The sequence below is a fragment of the Hyperolius riggenbachi genome, chromosome 7, assembly GCF_040937935.1.
Source record: "Hyperolius riggenbachi isolate aHypRig1 chromosome 7, aHypRig1.pri, whole genome shotgun sequence".
Lineage (NCBI taxonomy): Eukaryota > Metazoa > Chordata > Amphibia > Anura > Hyperoliidae > Hyperolius > Hyperolius riggenbachi.
This window is the reverse complement of record NC_090652.1, coordinates 219,692,257-219,715,339: the sequence shown is the minus strand read 5'-3', so window position 1 is coordinate 219,715,339 and position 23,083 is coordinate 219,692,257. Positions and strand designations below refer to the sequence as shown.

Below are 23,083 nucleotides of genomic sequence, written 5' to 3'. Positions count from 1 at the left end.
AGTGCGTCTATACAGACGCATTAGCGCTAGCTGCCGCTGCCCTCCCTGCCTCCCCCCACCTGTCACCCTCACCCATGCTGGCACCCAATGCACCCATGGGTGCCAGCATGGGTGAGGGTGACAGGTGTGAGAGAGGCAGGGAGAGCAGCGGCAGCTAGCGCTAATGCGTCTATATAGATGCACTCTCAGCTATACTTTGTATAGCTGAGAACAAAAAGCATCTTTAAATTTTGGCTCCAAGGCTCCCCATTGGTTCCTTATCGACCAATGGGGATCCTCCTGATCCCCATTGGTCTGTTAAGGAACCAATGGGGACCATTGGAGCTAAAATTTAAAGATGCTTTTTGCTCTAAGCTAATACTAAGTATAGCTGAGAGCAGTGCGGCGGAGGCGGCGTGTGTGGCGTCGGAGCGGCGGAGATCTTCAATCAACATGTATCAGAAGGTCGCAAGATGGAGGATACTGTCGTGGGACCTAATTGACGTGGGATTTTTTTCTTAAAGGTACAGGTAAGTATTTCTGAAGATCGCAAGACAGAGGATACTGTCGTCGTGGGACATAACAGATTATAGCGCGGGACCTTTTCCGAGGATAATGGCGTGGGAATTTTTTCTTAAAGGTACAGGTAAGTATTTCTGAAGATCGCAAGATGGAGGATACTGTCGTGGGACCTAATTGACGTGGTAATTTTTTCTTAAAGGTACAGGTAAGTATTTCAGGTTAATTTAGAACATTAAAGGACTTTTCTTGTTGTTGTGTTTTTATTTCATTTAATTCTTTATGGAAATGGGTAAGGGGTACTTTGCACCCCTATACTCATTTCTCCTGGGAGGGGGCAGGCATCTGGGGTCCCCTTCTTAAAGGGGACTCCCAGATGCCACCATGAACCCCCCCAGGAAGTCGTCGCCCCCACCTCCTCCTGGGGCACCGGAGGGGGGGAAGAGCCCCTTGTCCATGGATTGAACAAGGGCTCCGGGAGGGAAGGGAAGGCTTGGCCGCCCCTCCCCCCCAGAGCCCCCCCATACCATGGACCATGCGGGCTGGTATAGCTCAGGGTGCGAAGCCCCAGTCGGCCGGGGCTCCGCATTCTGGCTATCCCAGCCTGCATGAGAGACAAGGGGTCACAGAGACTCGGGAGGGGGGACCCCACGTAATTTTTTACAAAAAATTTCCCACACTCTGAACATAACCCAAAAATTTAAATTTAAAAAATAAATAAATAAAATTTTTCAATGTTTTTTAAATATTGCTTCCCAGTATCTTTTTAACATATCCTGCAAATTTGGTGTTGCTAGGATTTAAGGGGACTTTACTATTAACTGCTAAAGTCGGCGGGAATTGTTTCCGGCGCGGAAATGTCAGTACGCGATTTAAATAGATACATTTTCCTCTTTGAAGATTTAAAATCGATTTTCTCAAAAACTATAAGGTCTTTTTGAACAATTTTTTTTTCGTCGTGTTCCCACTATTCTTCTTAACATTCCCTACACATTTGGTGTTTCTGGCATTTAAAGGGGCTTTGCTATTAACCACTAAAGTCGGCGGGCGTTTAATTTTCCCACGGTCAGAAGAAGAATATTCAAAATCGATTTTCTCAAAAACTATAAGATCTTTTTGAAAAAAAAATTTCCCCTCTTGTTCACAATTTTCTTCTTAACATTTCCTGAAAATTTGGTGTTTTTAGCTTTTAAGGGGGCTTTGCTAATAAACATTAAAGCCGGCGGGCAGATATTTTCCAAACGGCAGCAAAGCAGGGGTTAAAACGATAAATATCGTTCAGGCAGGACAAAAAAAAAAAAGTTTTAAAACGATAAATTTCGTTCAAAAGGTCGGCACCGTTTTTTAACCTTTTAAAACGATAAATATCGTTTGATAATATAAGTGAATGGGGCCCCATTTTTATCTAACGGTGCTGGGCGCCATTTTTCACTGACCCGGGTATGCACAGTGTACACTGAAATATTTTGAGGACTCTTTAAAGGGAATTTGAAGTGAAAATAAACTTAATGACTTGTATGTGTAGTACAGGTAATAAAACATTAGCAGCACAGATATGAGTCTGATATTGTTTCCAGTGCAGGAAGAGTTAAGAAACTTCAGTTGGTATCTATGCAAAAGAGCTTCACTGACCTCTGCGACCCAAAAGGTTGTGGACAGCACTGTCTTTTGAAGCTCTTATCTCAACCTGTCTCTCATTGTTTCATGTTTGTTTATGGTTTTCCTGTAGAAGAAAGTTGAAAAGACAAAATTAGCTCTGCTCTGTGAAATCATTTAAAATGCTGAGTGTAGTGTGCAAATTGCACATATTAGAGAATGATGCAATGTTATAAAAAAAGCTATATAACTGAAAATAAAAATGTGAGACTATGTTCTTTGCTACTAATGTTCTATTAATTATCCGTACTACACATAACATTAATTAAACGATACGTTTTGTTTTTTTTTCGCTTCAGTGTCACTTTAAAGCCTATTGCTGTGCCTTTGCTTTAACCACTCTGCGACCGTCTAATGCAGGATGGTGGCCGCAGGGTGGCTTCCTCGTTCCTCCAGGAAGCATATATGCGTCCTCTCGCGATGCGCGAGATTTGACAGAAGCTTGCGCTCGCTCTAGCTTCCGTAAATAAACAGAGCAGGGCTTTGTGATTAGCTTCGAAGCCGCAGCGGGCAAGCCTGCCGTTTTTCTTTTGTACAGCGATGCGATCTAGTGCAGTGCTGTACTGGAGACAGCTCTGTCAGTGAGCTGTCCCCTTGAGTGGCTCACAAACTGATCCCCTCTCATAGGCTGATGCCTATGAGAGGTGATTGCTATGGTTGGCTCTCAGGAGCGTCGGAGGGAGGGTGGGAGAAAAAAAAAGACATTTTTATTCAAAAAATAATAACATTTAAATTAATAAAAGAAACAGCACAGCAGCAATCAGATGCCACCAACAGAAAGCTCTGTTGGTGGCAAGAAAAGGAGGGCAGATTTATTTGTGTGCTAAGTTATAAGGCCGTGCAGCACACAAATAAAGCTGCAGTGTGCTAAATTGTAAAAAATCACATTGTCACTAGGGGGTGTAAGCATGTGGTCCCCAAGAAGTCAATTCCAGCAATAACCTTCCGCATATCAAAATATATTGTAATTATTACACTGATACAATTCAGTAATTGCCAAATGTCACACCATCACATCTGCTGGCATGTGATTTACTTACAGAGCCCTGTGACTGCATTGTAAATTGTTAAGTGTTGTACCTGTGTACCTTGTATGTGCAGAATGGTAAATATTGTATTAGTCTGCTCATCTGTCATCACCTGTATTATCTTTTGAAAGTGTCAGAGAAATAATTATTTTGTAATGAGACTTTACTAGGAAGCTACTCCTACCATTGTAAGTTATTGGCAAGCAGAACCATAAAGTGATATCAGCAAGTGTCACCAGTGTGATATCAGCAGTTAACAGGCACCACCAGGGATCATGGGAACTGTAGTCCTGTGTCCAGTAGGTTTTTTATGGGAAAATGCATGACCCTGCAAATTGCAAAGACCTGTGCACAGGTTTTGAAAACTAAAAAAAAAGTACTACTATTCCTCAGCGGAGGAAGATGCATTAACTGTTCCCAGGGGCCTTGTTGCTGCTGTAGTACGTCTGGGCTAAAATCATAAAGATACTATCACAATAACATGTTGTCGATATATCATGTCAATATGTCATCAATGTACAATTGTATGCCAATATCAAGCATTTATACTTCAACCGTTTACATCCCTTTGTAAAACTGAAAATTCAAGATATTTTGTATATTATTAAAAAAGGGGGGATAAAAACAATCTCCCCAATAGCAGCTCTAAGAAAAACGAGCCCTTCCTACCAGGTTTGGATAACTGATGATTTGAAAGTAATAACATAGACAGGGAGACCACCATAGCCCAGTTATTAAAAAAATAACAAAATGACATGTTACACTTTTAGGCAAGCTACAGCTAGCTAATTCTTAGTGGCTTTGAACCCACATTAACGTTAACCCCAGGTGAGAGTCATATGGAGGCTGCCATATTTATTTCCTTTGAAGCAATACCAGTTGCCTGGCTTTCCTGCCGATCCTCTGCCTGCTGATCCTACTTTCAGCTATATATCCTGAACAAGCATACACAGATCAGGTGGTTATGACAATATTGTCAGAAATGACAAGATTAGTAACATGCTTGTTTCTGGTGTACTTCAGACACTACTGCAGACAAATAGATTAGCAGGGCTGATGGGAAACTGATATTGTTTAAAAGGAAACAAATATGGCAGCTTCCATATCACTCTCATATCGGGTTCACTTTAATTAATGTAATAAAATCATTCTTCAGTCACTACTGTTAGCAAATGTTGTTTTTCCAGCTTACCACAAGGTGGTGTTGGTTGCTCACAAGTTTCACTGTCTTTTTATCTTAGTCATGTTGAAAGTCATAACTTTTAAATAACTTTAGTTCCACTTTAAGGCAAAGCACTAGACAGAGAGTGCTTTGAGATCCTCCTAGCTTGCTAAAAAAATGCATCATAGATCACATAGACCCAGAAAAAGTGGAGAGCAAGAACGATAAGAAATGGAGATCTTTAGCAGTTATAGAAAAGAACTAGGGACCAGAGCAGACAAGATAAATCAGTTTGGAGTAATTATTATTATTATTATTTAGTATTTATATAGTGCCGACATATTACACAGCGCTGTACAGTGTATATATATATCTTGTCACTAACTGTCCCTCAAAGGAGCTCACAATGTAATCCCTACATTGCCATATGTCTATATTATGTAGTGTAAGTACTGTAGTCTAGGGCCAATTTTAGGGGTTGCCAATTAACTTATCCGTATGTTTTTGGAATGTGGGAGGAAACCGGAGTGCCCGGAGGAAACCCATGCAGACACGGAGAGAACATACAAACTCTTTGCAGATAGTGCCCTGGCTGGGATTCGAACCAGGGACCCAGCGCTGCAAGGCAAGAGAGCTAACCACTACGCCACCGTGCTAATCCTTCTGGCTGTGAAAGAGGAAGTATTGTAGAGCGGAAACATGACATGGAGCACAGCCACCAGAGAAGTGGCGTAGGGGCCGCGATCGCTCCCCCCTCCCGCCCCAGTATCGTAGTCAGATGTGCCCCACTCCTTTACTCCCTTAACCCCCCCCCCCCCCACACACACACACACACACACACACACACTCACACAAACACACACAGAGGTCCCATCTGTCTGCTATGCACCACCACTGCTCCGTACTTCCTGCCTCTCAGTTTTGGGCTCTAGTGTCCAATCTGACAAGCAGGAAGTACAGAGCGGCGGTGGTGCAGAGAAGACAGATGGGCAGGACCTTCAGCGCCTGGAACCTGTAAGAGGTGAGTGTGTGTGTGCTGCCTCTAATATTCCCACTGTGCTCCATAATGCTCCAGCAAGGGTGCGGGGGTGGGGGAGTGGGGCGTATCTAGCTACCATACTAGGGTGGAAGGAGAAGGATGAGGGAGTGGGGCACATTTGGGGGAGCACATTTGGCTTCCATACTGGAGTGGGAGGAAGGGTTAAGTCCACCTGGCTACCATACTGGGGTGGGAGGAAAGGTGGAGGGGGAGGGCATCTGGCTACCATACTGGGGTAAGAGGGAGCACATTATTTAATGTAGGAATGGAAGGAAGTGGGGGGGCGGTCCAAATTCCACAATGGGGCACCGTGGTACTGCTTCTGGTACTACTCTGAAGCATTCAGAACAGTGTTCCAGATTTGCAAGCACATCCCCAGTTGGCATGTTTTCTCTAATTACAATTCTTTGGTTCTTTAAAGCTTAATGGTGCTGGTGCATCTACACATAAATGGCATCAGGCATGCAATCTAGAATGGGCCCAGCAGTATATGGCAGTACTGGGGACTGTGAGAGTTGGAAGACAATAGTATGAGCAGGTGAAGTTCATGGAAACTGGGAAGTGAAACACAGAGGCCGTGTTAGTCTAGCAAAGTCACTGGAAGGTGTTGTCAGTATATAGGATGTGGTTGATGGGAGATGGTCCACATTATATCTGCAGCATGTGCTAAAATGAGAGGTGGGGCTTTGTGGTGGTCAGGGGGAAGTGAATCCAAGATGTGGGAGAAAAATGAGGGGTGGGGGGTGTACGGCTGGTATGGGAAATGTGTAAGATGACATGGACCATATCGGCCGCTGCAGCTTACACATCATACATGGAACTGTGCTATCCCAAAATCATGTGACTATAAAAAGGTGAAGTGAATGCAAAGCCGTTTTGTGAAATGCAGCAAACAGATTGTTATCTGAGTAAAAGTATTATGAATATATTTCTGTGCATATTTATTTCGGTTTTCAATCTAGAATAGAGAGAGAACCTCGTGTGGAGTCTGCAGAGAAAGGCCAAACTGAGCAACATTCCTCAATCCAAGCAATAGTCTGTGCTCCGTCTCCGGCGCAGTAGCGGCTTTTCCATGGACTCCAACAAAAATAGCTGAGCTCGGATGGGTCTGTTCTGCTGCTCAGGCGCGAGTCTTCTGTGCATTAGAGCGCATCCAACTGGGTTCGGCAATTTTCTGTTTGAAGGCTGTCAGCACTGGAAAACTGAGGCTAAGGAGGAAGGGGGGAGCCTCATTACGATCCACAGGCTTCCCCCTCCTGAAGTAGGTACCCCCCCGGCCCACAAGTAGTCTCTAGTACCTTTCCCATTTACAGGTTCTCTCAGTGATGCCCCCTTAAAGTCTGACATATTCTGACTTACCTCTATATAGACCTATTCAGAAAAAACAGCAAGACCTTTGTTTTCTGCTGTTTTAACATTATTTTGTATTGCCCTACTTAGCAAAGTGTTTATTTTTCTCCTTAGACGGGACCCATTCAGAGGGGCAGGTGATGGGGGGCTCTTCAATCAAGAGAACCACCTGTTTGTTGAAAGGATTAGCTATTTATCAAATTATTGTGCAATGCCCCATTTAGTATTTTTTTATTCTTTGTGTTTTGTCAAGTATTAAGAGAGCTGCAGTCACTGCTATGGAAATCATTAGGCGACACCTGAACCTGAACTGAAAATAAAATTATGAAAAAATAATTTGTATAGAATTTGGATAGGTAGTAGGAAGAGTAAATATAATGTTCCTGCACTCTCACATTCTTATATTCAGATTAAGATTTGCTATTGTAATATAAAGTATAAACAGCAGCCATGGCAGTGTGAGGAAGAATATGGTTGATCCAGCTCACAGATTTAATTACTATTTAACAGGGGTGTTGCTAGGATCCTAAGAGATCCGGGGCACTTTTGAGCACTCCAGATGGAAAATGGGTGTGGCCATGCACGGAATGTGGGTGTGGTCATCGGTGGAGCCAAATTTACTTGCTTTTTTGGCAGTTGGAAACAGCTGGAAACAGCTATTTCCCACATTAATGCTATCACACATGCATTAAGGTTCACAGACAGGAAACTGCCAGGAGTACCACGGTCCTCAGTTTCTTGTGGGAGGGGTTTCACCACAATATCAGTCATACAGCGCCCCCCTGATGGTCTGTTTGTGAAAAGGAATAGATTTCTCATGTAAAAGGGGGTATCAGCTACTGATTGGGATAAAGTTCAATTCTTGGTCGGATTTTCTCTTTAAAGAGGAACTCCAGTGAAAATAATGTAGTAAAAAAAGTGCTTTATTTTTTACCATAATTATGTATAAATGATTTAGTCAGTGTTTGCTCATTGTAAAATCTTTCCTCTATCCGATTTACATTCTGACATTTATTACATGGTGACATTTTTACTGTGGGCAGGTTATGTAGCTGCTCCTCGCTGTTTTGGCTGTTACAGACAGCTGTAAACAGCCATTTCCTGTCTGTGAACATTGTTACATTGTGGCAGTTTGCCCAGAGTACCGCGGTCCCAGAGCTTCTTGTGGGAGGGGTTTCAGCACAAAATCAGTCATACAGCGCCCCCTGATGGTCTGTTTGTGAAAATCATTATATTTCTCATGTAAAAGTGGGTATCAGCTACTGATTGGGATAAAGTTCAATTCTAGGTTGGAGTTTCCCCTTTAACAGCGGTCTAAGTAGGCCTGCCCAGCATAATGTTGGATGAAGCCCCCTCTCCATTAATACAAAAAACAAAAAATGCAGCATATTACATAAATAAGAAGTGTCACTTAAACATAACTAGGCAGAGTTACCTGGCTTCTGTGCTGGCTGGTCTGGGTTTCTGCTGGGCGGGATGGCCTGTCACCAGGTTTTCTGGCAGTTCCCCCATAGCATTCACTGACCTTCTAGTGGACCCCTCCTATGCTCCCATGGGTCTCCCATTCAGGCACCACAACTCGCAGCATGCTTCCATAGAAGAACCACAGCTCCCTGCATGCACCCATAAAGGCACCACAGCACCCACACCACAGCACCTAGCATACCCCCGATTGTTGCACCACAGCTCTCAGCATGCGCCATTGAGGCACCACAGCTGACTCTGCCTGGGGGACCTCAGAATAGATCTGGGGCACGGGCCACTGATCTTTGGGGCTAGCAATGCCCCTGAGTATTTAAAATGTGCAGCCAAATAAAAGTGTCTTGCTTTCTATTAATATTCAAAAGTGTCTTGCAGCATTTCATTGTTTTTCCACTGCTGAAACTATCAGGACTCCTGAGTTAAGGCCAGGAGACCACAGTTTTGGAGAGAGAGTTGCTGATAGCAGAGGACTGTTGGGATTATCGGGACTACTACTAAATTCAGACCAAGCGACTCCACACATGGGCCCATATGCAATTACTTTGTTCACCTGAGTTTTCTCCTAGTAGATAATTTTTCACCTTGCATTCATAATACTTTTTCAGCACTTTGCAATTGAAAACGTGCCGAAAATAGTTGTAAAGGTGCTGCCAAAATTATTTTTTAGTATTTTCTTGCTTGTTGTTGGTTTAAAATGCATTTTATTACAAGTTATGAAAATATCACCTAGGAGAAAACTCAAGAGAAAAAGTGAATTGCATATGGCCCATGGAGAGAAAATATATATTTTTTTATTTTATAATATTACTAAAAATGACAACCCCTTTTTTACCTGAGAACACAGGTAAAAATGTTTCCTGTTATTATTACCTAATATAGTTCCATTACTGTGCCCCCTGCTGGTCCCATCACCATGGATCCGCACACCACAGGTCTCCACACCATAGCAGAGTGCACACATGGAGCCAGCCAAGGATGGTCCATATGGCCATGTTTTTGGCTCCACTCTTCAGTCAGCTGAAGCTGGTAACCATATCCTTCTTCACTCAGCAGTATTGTGGGAAATGTGATATGACATAACTACAACAAGGCCGAGCAATGTAAGTCTGGTAGCAGCTGAGTAAAGACTGGATTCCCAGTGGCTAAAATAAAAAGAACCACCATCAGGGCAGTAGAAATAATACTGCTATATGAGGCCCAGAGGGGCCCAGCTAAGACAACCTGTTATTAAAGGATACCCAAAGTGACATGTGACATGATGAGATAGACATGTGTATTTACACTGCCTAGCACACAAATAACTATGCTGTGTTCCTTTTTTCTTTCTCTGCCTGAAAGAGTTAAATATCAGGTATGTAAGTGGCTGACTCAGTCCTGACTCAGACAGGAAGTGACTACAGTGTGACCCTCACTAATAAGAAATTCCCCTTTTTACCTCTTTCTTGCTCTCAGAAGCCTCTTTCTGCTAGGAAAGTGTTTTATAGTTAGAATTTTTTATCAGTGAGGGTCACCCTGTAGTCACTTCCTGTCTGATTTAGGATTGAGTCAGCCACTTGCATACCTAAAATTTAACTCTTTCAGGCAGAGAAAGAAAAAAAAAGGAACACAGCATAGTTATTTGTGTGCTAGGCACTGTACATACACATGTCTATCTCATCATGTCACATGTCAGTTCGGGTATCCTTTAATGAGTTGTATGAGCCTCACTGTTCCAGCAGAATGGAGGCACGTACAGCAGACAACACAGCAGCAATGTAATATGTAATTCTTCCCCTCCGGGCTGATTCTAAATATGTGTCTCTGACACACATCCACTCTTGCCTGCTGCCACCAGGTTTGATTGTTGACTGGCTGCTGTCACTTACACAGCTTAGCACTAGAAAGAGATTAAGTTCCTGGAAGAACCAAAAAAATAGCACTTTCTACAGCGCTACGGAGTTTGTTGGTGCATTACATATTAATAATAATAATAGTGATGTGGAAGGGTCCAAGTATGAGAAGAGCTGTGTCCTGATAAAAAGTACTTTAGTACAGAGAAGTGAGACCTCCCACATAGTCTCCTTCTCTCTCTCTCTCTCTCTCTCTCTCTCTCTCTCTCTCTCTCTCTCTCTCTCTCTCTCTCTCTCTCTCTCTCTCTTGCATTTAGTTATGGATTGGCTGTCCTCATTATGATTGTTATCTACTGACTGTTGCAAATACCCTGCCCAGCACTATTGTTTAATCCTGATCAGCACAATCAGTAGGGCATGGCAGGAGGTGTTACAGCAGTCACAGGACACTGATCGCTATGAAGACAGGAGAAGAAAAGCTTGGCGAGATGTAACTATCTCTGTAGATGATCTCACTTACTAGTGATTCAGCCTGTTTAATAGTCCTGACTGTCTAATTTATTGCTGTAGCTTCTCCTTTCTCCCTTCCCATGTCCTTCTTTCTCTCCCTCCCTGGTTTCATCTGCATCTCTTTGAGAATGAGTTGTCCTGTCTCTTCACAGCTGAAGACGTGCAGTCATGGTGAAGATTTCTCCATATCTTTGTGACTGTCTTCAGAGCAGCTGATAATCTAGCCCTACCATAGTCATAGTCTAATGTCCTACTATATTATTATTATACTTACTATACATTCATAAAGCTCTGATACCTGCTGCAGTGCTTTAGAGTTATTAGCTATGTAATTAGATGAACTCACTATCTAGTGTGTGTGTGTGTGTGGGGGGGGGGGGGCATATAGCTTCATGCCTGGGGCACCAAATGGATCAGAAATAGCAGTCCATGCCCAGTATGCACACTTTCTTTTTCCTATAAGCAGCGTGTGTGAATGCCCCCCGGATTACTAGAACACAGTTCCCATTCATTGATCAAAGTGCCAGTATCGATGATCGTCATCCATGTGTTACTTCCTGTTAGCGTATTAACAGTACGCTCAGGAAGATAATTCATCTTGTGGCCATATAGTGAAATTATACCTACATACATTTTTTTTTTATAAAAAGCCTACACATACAATTAAAATTAATCCCTTATCTCCCTCACTCTCCCATAGTTACCCAAATAAAACTTTTGCATAAAAAAAAGAGAACGAAAAAAAAGATATATATAAATAGCGACCTTAGGGATGGAACTTTTTAATATGTATGTCAATAGGGTATATTACTGCTATTTTTGAAAATATGGGCTAACTCACTCAGCTATCATTCCTCTATTGCGTTTGAAGCAGAGAGAAATAAGAAAAGGGAATACATGGCAGTAACTCCAAGCCAGATAACTAGAGATGGTGTTGGGGGCCCTGGGACGCCTCTTAGTATAATAGAAATCAGTGTGTGAAGGCTGGGGTGGGAGAGATGGAGGGGCACACTTTAGTGTCTCAGCCTTGGGTGCTGGAGGACCTTGCCTCGGCTCTGGTAGCATATCGGTACAAGTACCAATCATCTACTATCAGAGATACCATGTTTCCTCGTGCCTTTTTGTTAAGTGTATGCCTTTATCTTTGCTCTTCTGTTTTTCTTCTGTCCTTTGGCTTGATTGCAAAATATTACCCCAAAGAACTTTTTTACAGCATCCCTTTCACACACTGACCAGGAGCACCATAACTGGCAGGTGTGCATTTTACCCTGAAACCTTTCATCATTCCATTTGTTTGTACCAAAGGAAACTGTCAGAAGCACATTTAAGTATGTAACATTGTGAAATGTTAAGTTCGCTCTAAAGAGGTTTGTTTGAATTTCCCACGGAGTATCCCTATTGGACCATTGATATTGACCAATAGGGATGTGGAAAAATTCCATGAAACCCCACTAGAGCTTATTTGAAGTTCCCACTTGTGTTTATTTGAATTTGTCACCAACAATTCCCATACTAGACCAGGACTGTCAAACTTAATCATGTAAAGGGCCAACATTTAAAAACTGTCTAAGTTTTGTGGACAAAGTAAACTGACTTCCTTTCAAATGTGCAAGAAAAGCGCTCTTTCTGTGAGAGCAGATCCCAGTATACTCCTTGAAAATGACCTCTTATGATCACTGATACACTGTACTCCTACAAACCATCCGAGTGACAGCCACCACCTCACCCTCAGAAGTGGACACTCACCCTTTGGCAATGATGACCTTCAGATAGATGGGTCTTGCTGCCCCTCTGGGATATTTTACAGGTAATCCCCAGCCTATTGTAATGAATAGCGGAAATGCTGCCGCATGGGCAAGCGGCAGGACGGCCATCTCCGTGTTCCAGCCGGTGGCTTCTGCCGCGTGGCTACATGCTGCTGGTTCGCCTGGTCCTTCTAGTGCACACAGGGTGAGAGCTACGCGCGCGCGCACCAGGCGACGGGACCTTTATGCTAGCAGAAGGGGAGTCAGCTGATCATGCCGATCAGCTGACTCCAGCTATTCTCCAGATTGGCTGAGTGACTGGGGCTGCGCTGTGGAGCGCTTTTGATATATATAGGACATGCCTGTCAGTTGCAAGTTGTCTGCTGTTGCGAACATTGACGTGTAAGCGCTCAGACCTGAGTCAGATCCCACAGTGTGTTAGAACCAGCCGGAGCTGGGAATTCACACTGAGTCAGATTCCAGCTTTAAAGTACTATTGCTTGCTACTGTTTGTGCTTTAGACTAGTTCCCAGGTGTTGAGACCAAGGACCTCACACCTAAGACTAGGAGATTGCTACATCACTACTGTTTATCTGTTAGACTAGATCTCAGGTGTTGAGACCAAGGACCTCACACCTAAGACTAGGACTGAGATACGTTACTGTTACCTGTTATGACCTTTGGCTTTCCTTACTACTCTCCTCTCCTCTGATTTGGTACTTGCCCCCATCTGATTACCTGTTGCCAACGTTGCCTGTCCCTGGATACCGAATCAGTCTTCCGCCTCTGTACTTTATCTGTCCGTGTGTTGCCGACCTGGCTAGTCTGACCTTTCTGGCTGTCACCTAGCCCTTGGGTGATCAGCCTTACTGTACGTCTGTGACACTTGCTCTTCAGGTGGTCACTAGCTGCAAGATCAGGCCTATGGTCACCGGCTCCCCTGGAGACCATCTTGCAGCACAGTCAGTGGGTCTCTACCTCTCTAAGGTCCACTGGCTGCAGTACAGTCTGATTCTCTACCTCTCAGGGAATCCTTGGCTGCAGTACAGTCTGATTCCCTGCTCCTCAGGAGATCCTCGGCTACAGGTCTATCTGAATCACTCATTCCATTATACATCATTACCTGGCAGCAAAGTCAGTGGGACCCTGCCCCTCAGAGGTCCACTGGCTGCAGTGCAGTCTGATTCCCTGCTCCTCAGGGAATCTTGGGCTGCAGTAGGGTCTGTATCTCCCACTTCTCGGGAGATAACCTCTCCAATTACTGTTGCACCAAACACTATACCACATTGGGTGTCCTGTGTCTAGCTATACTAGTATTGTTGGTGATTCTGCAGATCACCACATAATCAAGTATAGCATCTGTATTATTGGTGATACTGCAGATCACCAATAATCAGAAAAATCTGTGTTGCTGACACCGATCGTTACACCTATCATGATTCTACTTGCCAGGTCTCAAAAACCAGTATTTTCACAGCTTAGCATAAAATCAAACATAAAAGCACATAGCCCCCTCCATAGCGTAAAACTATGCATAATATTTATTAAAATTATGATTCTACACTTTCATGTAAAACAGATGTTTCCAGCATAGACTTTTTAAGGGCTCTACCCCTTTGCCATGTCTCCACTTTTATGTTTGAGGTGAAAGTTGTGAAAATACTTTTTTTTAGACCCGACATGTGGATCAGTGATAGGCTGGGGATTGCCTGTAAAGTATTCAGAGGTGCTGCAAGACCCATCTAGCAGAGAGACATTGTCAAAGGGTAAGTGTCCACTTCTGAGGGTGAGTGGATGGTCATCACTCAAATGCTTTGTAGGAGTACAGCGTATTTGTGATCACAAGAGCTAATTTTCAAGGAGTATAGATTCTATTACTGGGATCTTCTCTACAGGGCCAGTTTAAGCAGCACGGGGGCCTGGGTTATAGGTAACCTGGTGGCCCTCGACCCTAAGTAAAAGTAAGTCACATCTCTCCCTCCCCCCCCCCCCCCCCCCCGTAACTCCCTGGCAGCCAGCCCAGTGGTCCAGTCCCCCCACAGCAAAAATTCCTAGTAATCTTTTTCATAGGTAGTGTAGTGTCCCGCGTATAGGTACAAAGGTGCTCCAAGTATATGTAGAGTATTACCGTCAGTATAGGTATAGTGGTGCCCCAGTAAAGGTACAGTATTGCCCCAGTATAGGTATAGTTTTTCACCCAGTATAGGTAGAGAAGTGCCCCCAGCCCAGTATAGGTATAGTGGAGCCCCCAGTATAGGTGAAGTATTGCCCCCAGTATAGGTAAAGTATTGCCCCCTATATAGGTATAGTGGTGCTCCCAGTATAGGTGTAATAATGCCCCCAGTATAGGTATAGTAGTGCTCCCAGTATAGGTATAGTAGCGCCTCCACTATAAGTGTAATAGTGGAGTATGGTATAGTAGTGCCCCCAGGATAGGTGTAATAGTGTCCCCATTATAGGTGTAATAGTGTCTCCAGTACAGGTATAGTAGTGCCCACAGGATAGGTGTAATAGTGTCCCCAGTATAGGTGTAATAGTGCCCCCAGTATAGGTATCGTTGTCTCAGACCTGTGAAGATCAGCGCGGTGACTGGACTGACTGCAGAACTGCAGATCAGCACAGCAACTGGACTGACAGCAGACCTCCAGATCAGCGTGGTGACTGACATATCTAAAGTTCAGTGTAAAGGCAGAGCGACCACAGCAGCCGCGCGCATCACTTCAAATGCAGGAGTTGACGTATGACATCACTTCCGCATATGAAGTCTGTGGCAGTGTGGTACTGTACGCTGCTCTGTCTGCTTCATCGCTGCGCTGATCTGAGGTCTGATCTGAATGGGGCAAAATGGAAGGCAGTACGAGGAGGACATTTTTTTTAAAGCGGCAAAGGGGGACACCTGGGGGGCCACTATGAACACTGGGGACCCAGGCGCAATTGCCTTTATTGTAGCGCCAGCCCTGCTTCTCTTGCTGCAAGAGCGCCTTTAACATTGGAAAGGAATCCTCTATAAAAATCCCCTACTGTCGCTGCATACAGCAGCTGTCCCTGTGTCCCTGTTATTTTGTTACTGCGCAGTAACGAACAGCTGGACGGGACCAGGGAGGGAGGTGGGTGGGCGGCCTGTTGCGTGGGCGTGGCAGGTGCATGCGCGTGCATGCGCAGTGACTGGCAGCGGTGGTAAAAAAAGACCTAGAGCTTATTTTTAAACCGGCTTAGGTCTACTAGTTCTACTATACTTGGCATTTAAGAAATGCACAACTATTTTTTTTACCCTATATATGTTTATATTGCGTGCTTTTTCTTGTAAGGTAATCTAACGTTTTGGAAGGTTTGTGTCTGGTCAGAGCACACCTGTTTGCTCACTTTCAGCTGCCATTGCTTTTAAATATCACCCTTTGAAAAACGCCTCAGAGCTTAGATAATTTCTTCATCCACAATAAAGCTAGATTTCACTGCTGCAACATTTTTGCCTTTATCTTTAGTAAGCATTCCCTGCTGCATTTGTAGTCTGCCTTTTAATTCTCAGACATTTTGATGTTTTTTCTTGAAGGGTACATTTAGCAAACTTAGCTCCATGTTTGGTGAAAATATTCTCACTATTCCATATTAAAATAAGTCACCTTACTTACTTAAATTCTCATTATCTCATCTTTAACCATTTACCGCCATCCTAACGTATTAAAACGTCATGCTTACCGCTATTAACAGCAACATGACGTTTTAATACGTCGCGCATTCCCGCCGCTGCTACCGCCGTGTGTCCGCCGCTACCACCGCCATTACCGTCGGGATCCCGTGCTGGGCGATTGGGGAAGAGGACTGAACAGTCCTCTACCCAATCGCAGTGCCTGGAGTGAATGGACGTGACCGCGAACAGCGGCTACGTCCATTCACATAAACAGGAAATGTAACAGTTTAATAAAGTGTGTAAAAAAAAAAAAAAAAAAGTGAACACGTCCTATGAGTGTTCACCAGCGCCATCTTGTGGCCAAAAAGTATATTACACCTACAAAACACACACATTTTCAAGTATATACACATCATTAATAAAATTACACTTCCAACCCTCCCCCCCAAAAAAAACACTTGTAAAAAAAAAAAAATCAGCTTAAAAAAATAAATAAATAGTTGCCTTAGGGACTCAGCTTTTTTTATTCTATATTTTATGGGGGAAAATTAATTTTAATTTATTACATAGGGGCTTGTAATTATGGCCAGAACAAACAGAAAAATAACCACTTATATTTCAAAATAATATACTGTCGCCATACATTGTGGTAGGGACATAATCTAAACGGTTTAATTATCGGGACCACTGGGCAAATAAAACGTGTTTGTTTTATCCACAGGAGAATGTTTAATTTTAAAACTATAAAGGCTGAACACTGAGAAATAATGATTTTTTTTCTTTTTTTTTCTGTTTTTCTCATTAAAATGCATTTAGAATAAAAAAATTCTTAGCAAAATGTACTATCCACAGAAAGCCTAATTGGTGGCGAAAAAAACGAGGTATAGATCATTTTCTTGTGATAAGTAGTAATAAAGTTATTAGGGAATAAAAGGGAGGAGCGCTGACAACTGAAAATTGCTCTGGTCCGTTAGGATAAAAACCCTTGGGGGTGAACTGGTTAAATAAATCACCTTAATTACACCCGTACCTACATTTTCCATACCGTAATTACAATTGTTTTCGGGACCCATTTTTATGTTGAGCACGAAATTATGATTTCGTGGTAGTGTTACTTGTAACTCCAGTAATTTCATGTAAATCAAGAAATGACAATTACCGTAATTTTTGTAATTCTGATAAATTACGGAATTACGAATTATTACGAAATAACGATTTAACACAAACGTATGACACAAAATTACAAAATTCCAAATTAAGATTTTTTTCTGTTAATTACAAATTACAATTTCATGTCATAATTGAACATTTTGTGTCGTAATTACAAAAAACTGAAATTTCAGTGTATCTCTGGCAGCCACTTAGAACGCGCAATGTGCAGCCTCCATATGTCTCTCATCTGGGGTTGCCTTTAACCTCCCAATTTCTCCTAGGCTTTCTAGCATTAGGTTTAGAGAATGGAGTGGTCAATATGGCCACATAGATGGTTTCCTCCTCCTGACGGGGCATATAAATAATTGAACCAAGGATCATGAAACCTAACCTGCCCTCTTGAGAGGCCTTCACTAATATGTCCAGAACAAGAAAGTCACCTAAAATCGAACATGCTTGTGCCCATTTATTCCCAATTTGGAAGTGGCTGAGAATACAGTGGTATGATTTTTTTTCTTCTTCCTTAAAGAGAGACTCCAACCTAGAATTGAACTTTATCCCAATCAGTAGCTGATACCCCCTTTTACATGAGAAATATAATGATTTTCACAAACAGACCATCAGGGGGCGCTGTATGACTGATTTTGTGCTGAAACCCCTCCCCTCCCACAAGAAGCTCTGAGTACCGTGGTACTCTGGGCAAACTGCCACAATGTAACAATGTTCACAGACAGGAATTAGCTGTTTACAGCTGTCTCTAACAGCCAAAACAGCTAGGAGCAGCTACATAACCTGCCCACAGTAACAATGTCACCATGTAATAAATGTCAGAATGTGAATCTGGGAGAGGAAAGATTTTACAATGAGCAAACACTGACTAAATCATTTATACATAATTATGGTAAAAAATGAAGCACTTTTTTTACTACATTATTTTCACTGGAGTTCTGTAAGGAAACGCGGAAAAGCCGCCGTCTCTCAAGGTGAGGCGGCTGTTTCCGCGTCCAGCAGGGCGTCACAACGCGTAAAAAACGCCGCATGCCGCTTAGGCAGAGCGGCGGACTCCGCATTGAAACCGGTGGAATCCGCATTGGAAGCGGCCCCCACACGTGGTGCTCAAGATACATTGCAAGACAGTTCTGGTGTGGCTGGGACTGATAGTCCACCAGGATTCAGAGTGACACGCGCGCGCGCACAGAGACAGAGCTTATATAACAGCCAGAAGTAGTCAGCTGACCAGGCTGGTCAGCTGACATTTTGCACAACTTTCATTGGTCCAGCAATTAGGGAGGTCCTGGAAAGGTCCTTGAGTATATATACTGCTGGCTGTTCACTTGTTCCTTGTCTGGCGTGCGATCACATACGTGGGAGCACTCAGATCCGTAGTCAGATCCGCAAGTGTGCCGGGACCAGCTGGAGCTGTAATCCTACACTTAGCTAGATTCTGTTGATAGCTAAAGTACTAGTTTGATTGTGATTATCTGTTATGACCCTTTGCCTGTCTCGACTATCCTCATGAACTCTGATCTTGTACCTCGATATCTCTGATACTCTGTTGCCGAACCCCGGCTCGTCCTAGACCCTGCTTCTGTCTCCTGATTTTGTACCTTGATATATCTGATACCCTGTTGCCAAACCTTGCCTGTACTTCGACTCTGCTTTTGCCTCCTGATCTTGTACCTTATCTGTCCGTGTGTATCGACCTGGCTTGTCCGACCTCGAGAACCGACCTCACTATTGGAGGCGGTTCCCCGTCCTGTCAGTGGCATCTCCTCCTGAGTGTCACTTTCAGACTAACCTTCCTACTATCAGTCTGACTCCTCCCGTCTTGGAGAGTCCAGATCTGCGGAAGGAATCAGCGCAGTACTTCCGACTGCGCTGAGGCTTGTTACTGTTACACCAAAACACTACACTCTACTCAGGTGAACAGAGGTTAGCTAGTATATTGGATTATCGGTGAGACTGCAGATCACTTATAATCTGGTATACGTCTGTATTCCCAGTGATACTGCAGATCACCGGTAATCAGACCTCTCTGTGCTTCACCGATCGTTACAGAACGCCAGACCAATAAACTGATGGACGCACGCGCTGACCCTCTGACCGTGCTTGCCACTTCGGTGGATACTATCCATCAAGCACTGGGCCAGCACAAAGCTTTGATTGATGCCCTAACTGGCTCTGTGCAAACCCTTCAGACGTCAGTTGATTCGGTGCGATCCCCTCCTAGTGATGACATACGTATGCCCGTGCCAGATAAATTTTCCGGCCATAAGTCTGACTTCCGGAATTTTAAGAGTAGAGTGTTATCGTATTTCGAGTTGAGACCCCGATCCTCGGGGACTGAGACCCAACGGGTAGGGATGAGCGTAATGACCTAATTACGAATTTCCGAAATTTCGCGAAATTACTACAATTACGATTTTAGCAGTAATCGAAATTTCGTAATTTTCGCAAATTTTCGTAATTACGATTACGAAATTTAGTATTTTAAAGTTTGCAAAGGTTTCTATCCCTCTAGATGCCTTCGTAATCGAAATTTCACTCCCGTAATGACGAATTTCGTGTCTCCAACCGAAATTTTACTGTTTCAGGTTTGTAAGGGTTTCTATCCCTCTAGATGCCTAAAATGAATAGCACAGCCAGCCAGCCAGCCTCCTCCTCCTCCTCCTCCTCCTCCTCCTCCTCCTCCTCCTCCTCCTCCTCCTCCTCCTCCTCCTCCTCTCTCTTTCTCTCTCTTTCTCTCTCTCTCTCTCTCTCTCTCTCTCTCTCTCTCTCTCTCTCTCTCTCTCTCTCTCTCTCTCTCTCTTCTCTCTCTTCTCTTCTCTCTCTCTCTCTCTTCTCTCTCTCTCTCCAGAGATCTGTAGTACTTCAAAACCATACTCACATTCATGACATGTCCAGGGATCAAACCCAGGCCAACCACATGGAAGACAGCTATGCTCACCACCATACCACCAAACACACACTAAATAGACTGCTAACCTAAATCTTACTTGTAGACAGTCATATGAGACACATGCTGGGTGCAGGGCTTTGTGATTGGACCATGGACCATGCGATAGAGTGAGGTGCAAAAATGAAATCATGCCTAGCAGAGGATGGTTTCACAATGCTAAATGCTAGGCTGGCTGTGGTGCAATTGGTTAGTGCGTCTGGCTGGTAACAGCAAGGTTACAGGTTCGATTCCATCCAGGCATGTCTTTTCCTTTTGCGTTCAACAGTTGTCCAAACAGAGCCAACAGAGCCCCAGATAGCCATGTAGAGTTAGGTCACAGCTAGCCTGGCTGTGGTGCAATTGGTTAGTGTGTCTGGCTGGTAACAGCAAGGTTACAGGTTTGATTCCATCCAGGCATGTCTTTTCCTTTTGAGTTCAACAGTTGTCCAAACACCGAGCACAAAGTTTTGCATGCGTAAAGTTTTACGCACGCAAAATACCCCATGGGGTTCAATGGCGCAGCGCGCGCACGCAAAAGGAAAAGACATGCCTGGATGGAATCAAACCTTGCTGTTACCAGCCAGACACACTAACCAATTGCACCACAGCCAGGCTAGCTGTGACCTAACTCTACATGGCTATCTGGGGCTCTGTTGGCTCTGTTTGGACAACTGTTGAACGCAAAAGGAAAAGACATGCCTGGATGGAATCGAACCTGTAACCTTGCTGTTACCAGCCAGACGCACTAACCAATTGCACCACAGCCAGGCTAGCTGTGACCTAACTCTACATGGCTATCTGGGGCTCTGTTGGCTCTGTTTGGACAACTGTTGAACGCAAAAGGAAAAGACATGCCTGGATGGAATCGAACCTGTAACCTTGCTGTTACCAGCCAGACGCACTAACCAATTGCACCACAGCCAGGCTAGCAGTGACCTAACTCTACATGGCTATCTGGGGCTCTGTTGACTCTGTTTGGACAACTGTTGAACGCAAAAGGAAAAGACATGCCTGGATGGAATCGAACCTGTAACCTTGCTGTTACCAGCCAGACGCACTAACCAATTGCACCACAGCCAGGCTAGCTGTGACCTAACTCTACATGGCTATCTGGGGCTCTGTTGGCTCTGTTTGGACAACTGTTGAACGCAAAAGGAAAAGACATGCCTGGATGGAATCGAACCTGTAACCTTGCTGTTACCAGCCAGACGCACTAACCAATTGCACCACAGCCAGGCTAGCAGTGACCTAACTCTACATGGCTATCTGGGGCTCTGTTGACTCTGTTTGGACAACTGTTGAACGCAAAAGGAAAAGACATGCCTGGATGGAATCGAACCTGTAACCTTGCTGTTACTAGCCAGACGCACTAACCAATTGCACCACAGCCAGGCTAGCTGTGACCTAACTCTACATGGCTATCTGGGGCTCTGTTGACTCTGTTTGGACAACTGTTGAACGCAAAAGGAAAAGACATGCCTGGATGGAATTGAACCTGTAACCTTGCTGTTACCAGCCAGACACACTAACCAATTGCACCACAGCCAGCCTAGCATTTAGCACTGTGAAACCATCCTCTGCTAGGCATGATTTCATTTTTGCACCTCACTCTATCGCATGGTCCAATCACAAAGCCCTGCACCCAGCATGTGTCTCATATGACTGTCTACAAGTAAGATTTAGGTTAGCAGTCTATTTAGTGTGTGTTTGGTGGTATGGTGGTGAGCATAGCTGTCTTCCATGTGGTTGGCCTGGGTTTGATCCCTGGACATGTCATGAATGTGAGTATGGTTTTGAAGTACTACAGATCTCTGGAGAGAGAGAGAGAGAGAGAGGAGGAGGAGGAGGAGGAGGAGGAGGAGGAGGAGGAGGAGGAGGAGGAGGAGGAGGAGGAGGAGGAGGAGGAGGAGGAGGAGGAGGAGGAGGAGGAGGAGGAGGAGGAGGAGGAGGAGGAGGAGGAGGAGGAGGAGGAGGAGGAGGAGGAGGCTGGCTGTGCTATTCATTTTAGGCATCTAGAGGGATAGAAACCCTTACAAATCTGAAAAAGTAAAATTTCGGTTGGAGACACGAAATTCGTCATTACGGGAGTGAAATTTCGATTACGAAATTGTAAATTACGATTTGAAAATTAATTACGAAATTACGAATTTGGGTCGTAATGTTAAATTTCGCATTCGTAATAAAAGCATTTCGAAAATTTCGGCTCATCTCTACCAACGGGTCATCTTTATTAAAACTTTGCTGACTGGCGACTCCCAGTCCTGGGCATATAACCTGCCTCCCACTGATACAGCTCTGACCTCAGTAGAGGAATTCTTTAAGGCCATGGCCGTAATTTACGACGACCCTGACCTTGCTGCGTCCTCTGAGCGGAAGCTCAAACTTTTGCGGCAAGGCAGAGGCTCGGTCGAGGATTATGCGGCAGAATTCCGTAGGTGGTCAGTCACCGCCAGATTCGACAACTATGCCCTGATGGATTACTTCCTGTCTGGGTTGTCGGAGGAGGTCTCTGACCTAATGCTAACCGTACCCGAGCCCAAAACACTCGATGAGGCCATCTCATCGGCCATTCGAGTTGACCGCAGGCTACGCCATCAGAGGCAGACTAGGGGCAGTCACCGTGTCAGGGTGACATCTTACGCGGCACCGTCCGCTGCACCTCTAGTAGCACCTTCTCCGCCTGTCTCACCCTCTCCGGCCTTGCCTCCGCCCGAACCAATGCAGATTGGTCGATCGAAACTGACCCAGGTGGAGCGAAGGCGGAGAATGACGGAACAGCTGTGCCTGTATTGTGCAGCAGCAGGGCATAGGGTGCGAAACTGCCCTAACAAGTCGGGAAACGAGTTTGCCTAGGAGTAGTGGGGGGTGACACTCTGGGCACACAATTTTCACCCCTTAAAGAAAGAAAATTGCTTCTCCCTTGTACTGTTACATGGGATGATAAATCTGTAGCCACTGAGGCTTTTATTGACTCTGGCTCAGCGGCCAATTTCATGAACTTCAAATTCGCTCAGGAGTTGGGTCTTCCACTCACTTCCGTGAGACCCCCCATACAGGTCACGGCAG

General features: G+C 44.4%; 1 long non-coding RNA gene across 2 annotated transcripts in view; it reads right to left on the bottom strand.

The window, feature by feature from the left end:
- The window catches only part of LOC137525765 (uncharacterized), a 64,055-nt gene extending 60,613 nt beyond the window's left edge, over nucleotides 1-3,442 (bottom strand). The window contains exons 1-2 of one of the 2 annotated variants that reach the window (XR_011022999.1): nucleotides 3,367-3,414; nucleotides 2,131-2,221 (exon numbers count right to left, since the gene is read on the bottom strand). This is a non-coding gene — a long non-coding RNA (uncharacterized lncRNA). Of the gene's footprint in view, nucleotides 1-2,130; nucleotides 2,222-3,366 lie in introns of both variants that reach the window. The other variant, XR_011023000.1, reaches the window with a different exon arrangement.
- Nucleotides 3,443-23,083: the final 19,641 nt, after the last annotated feature.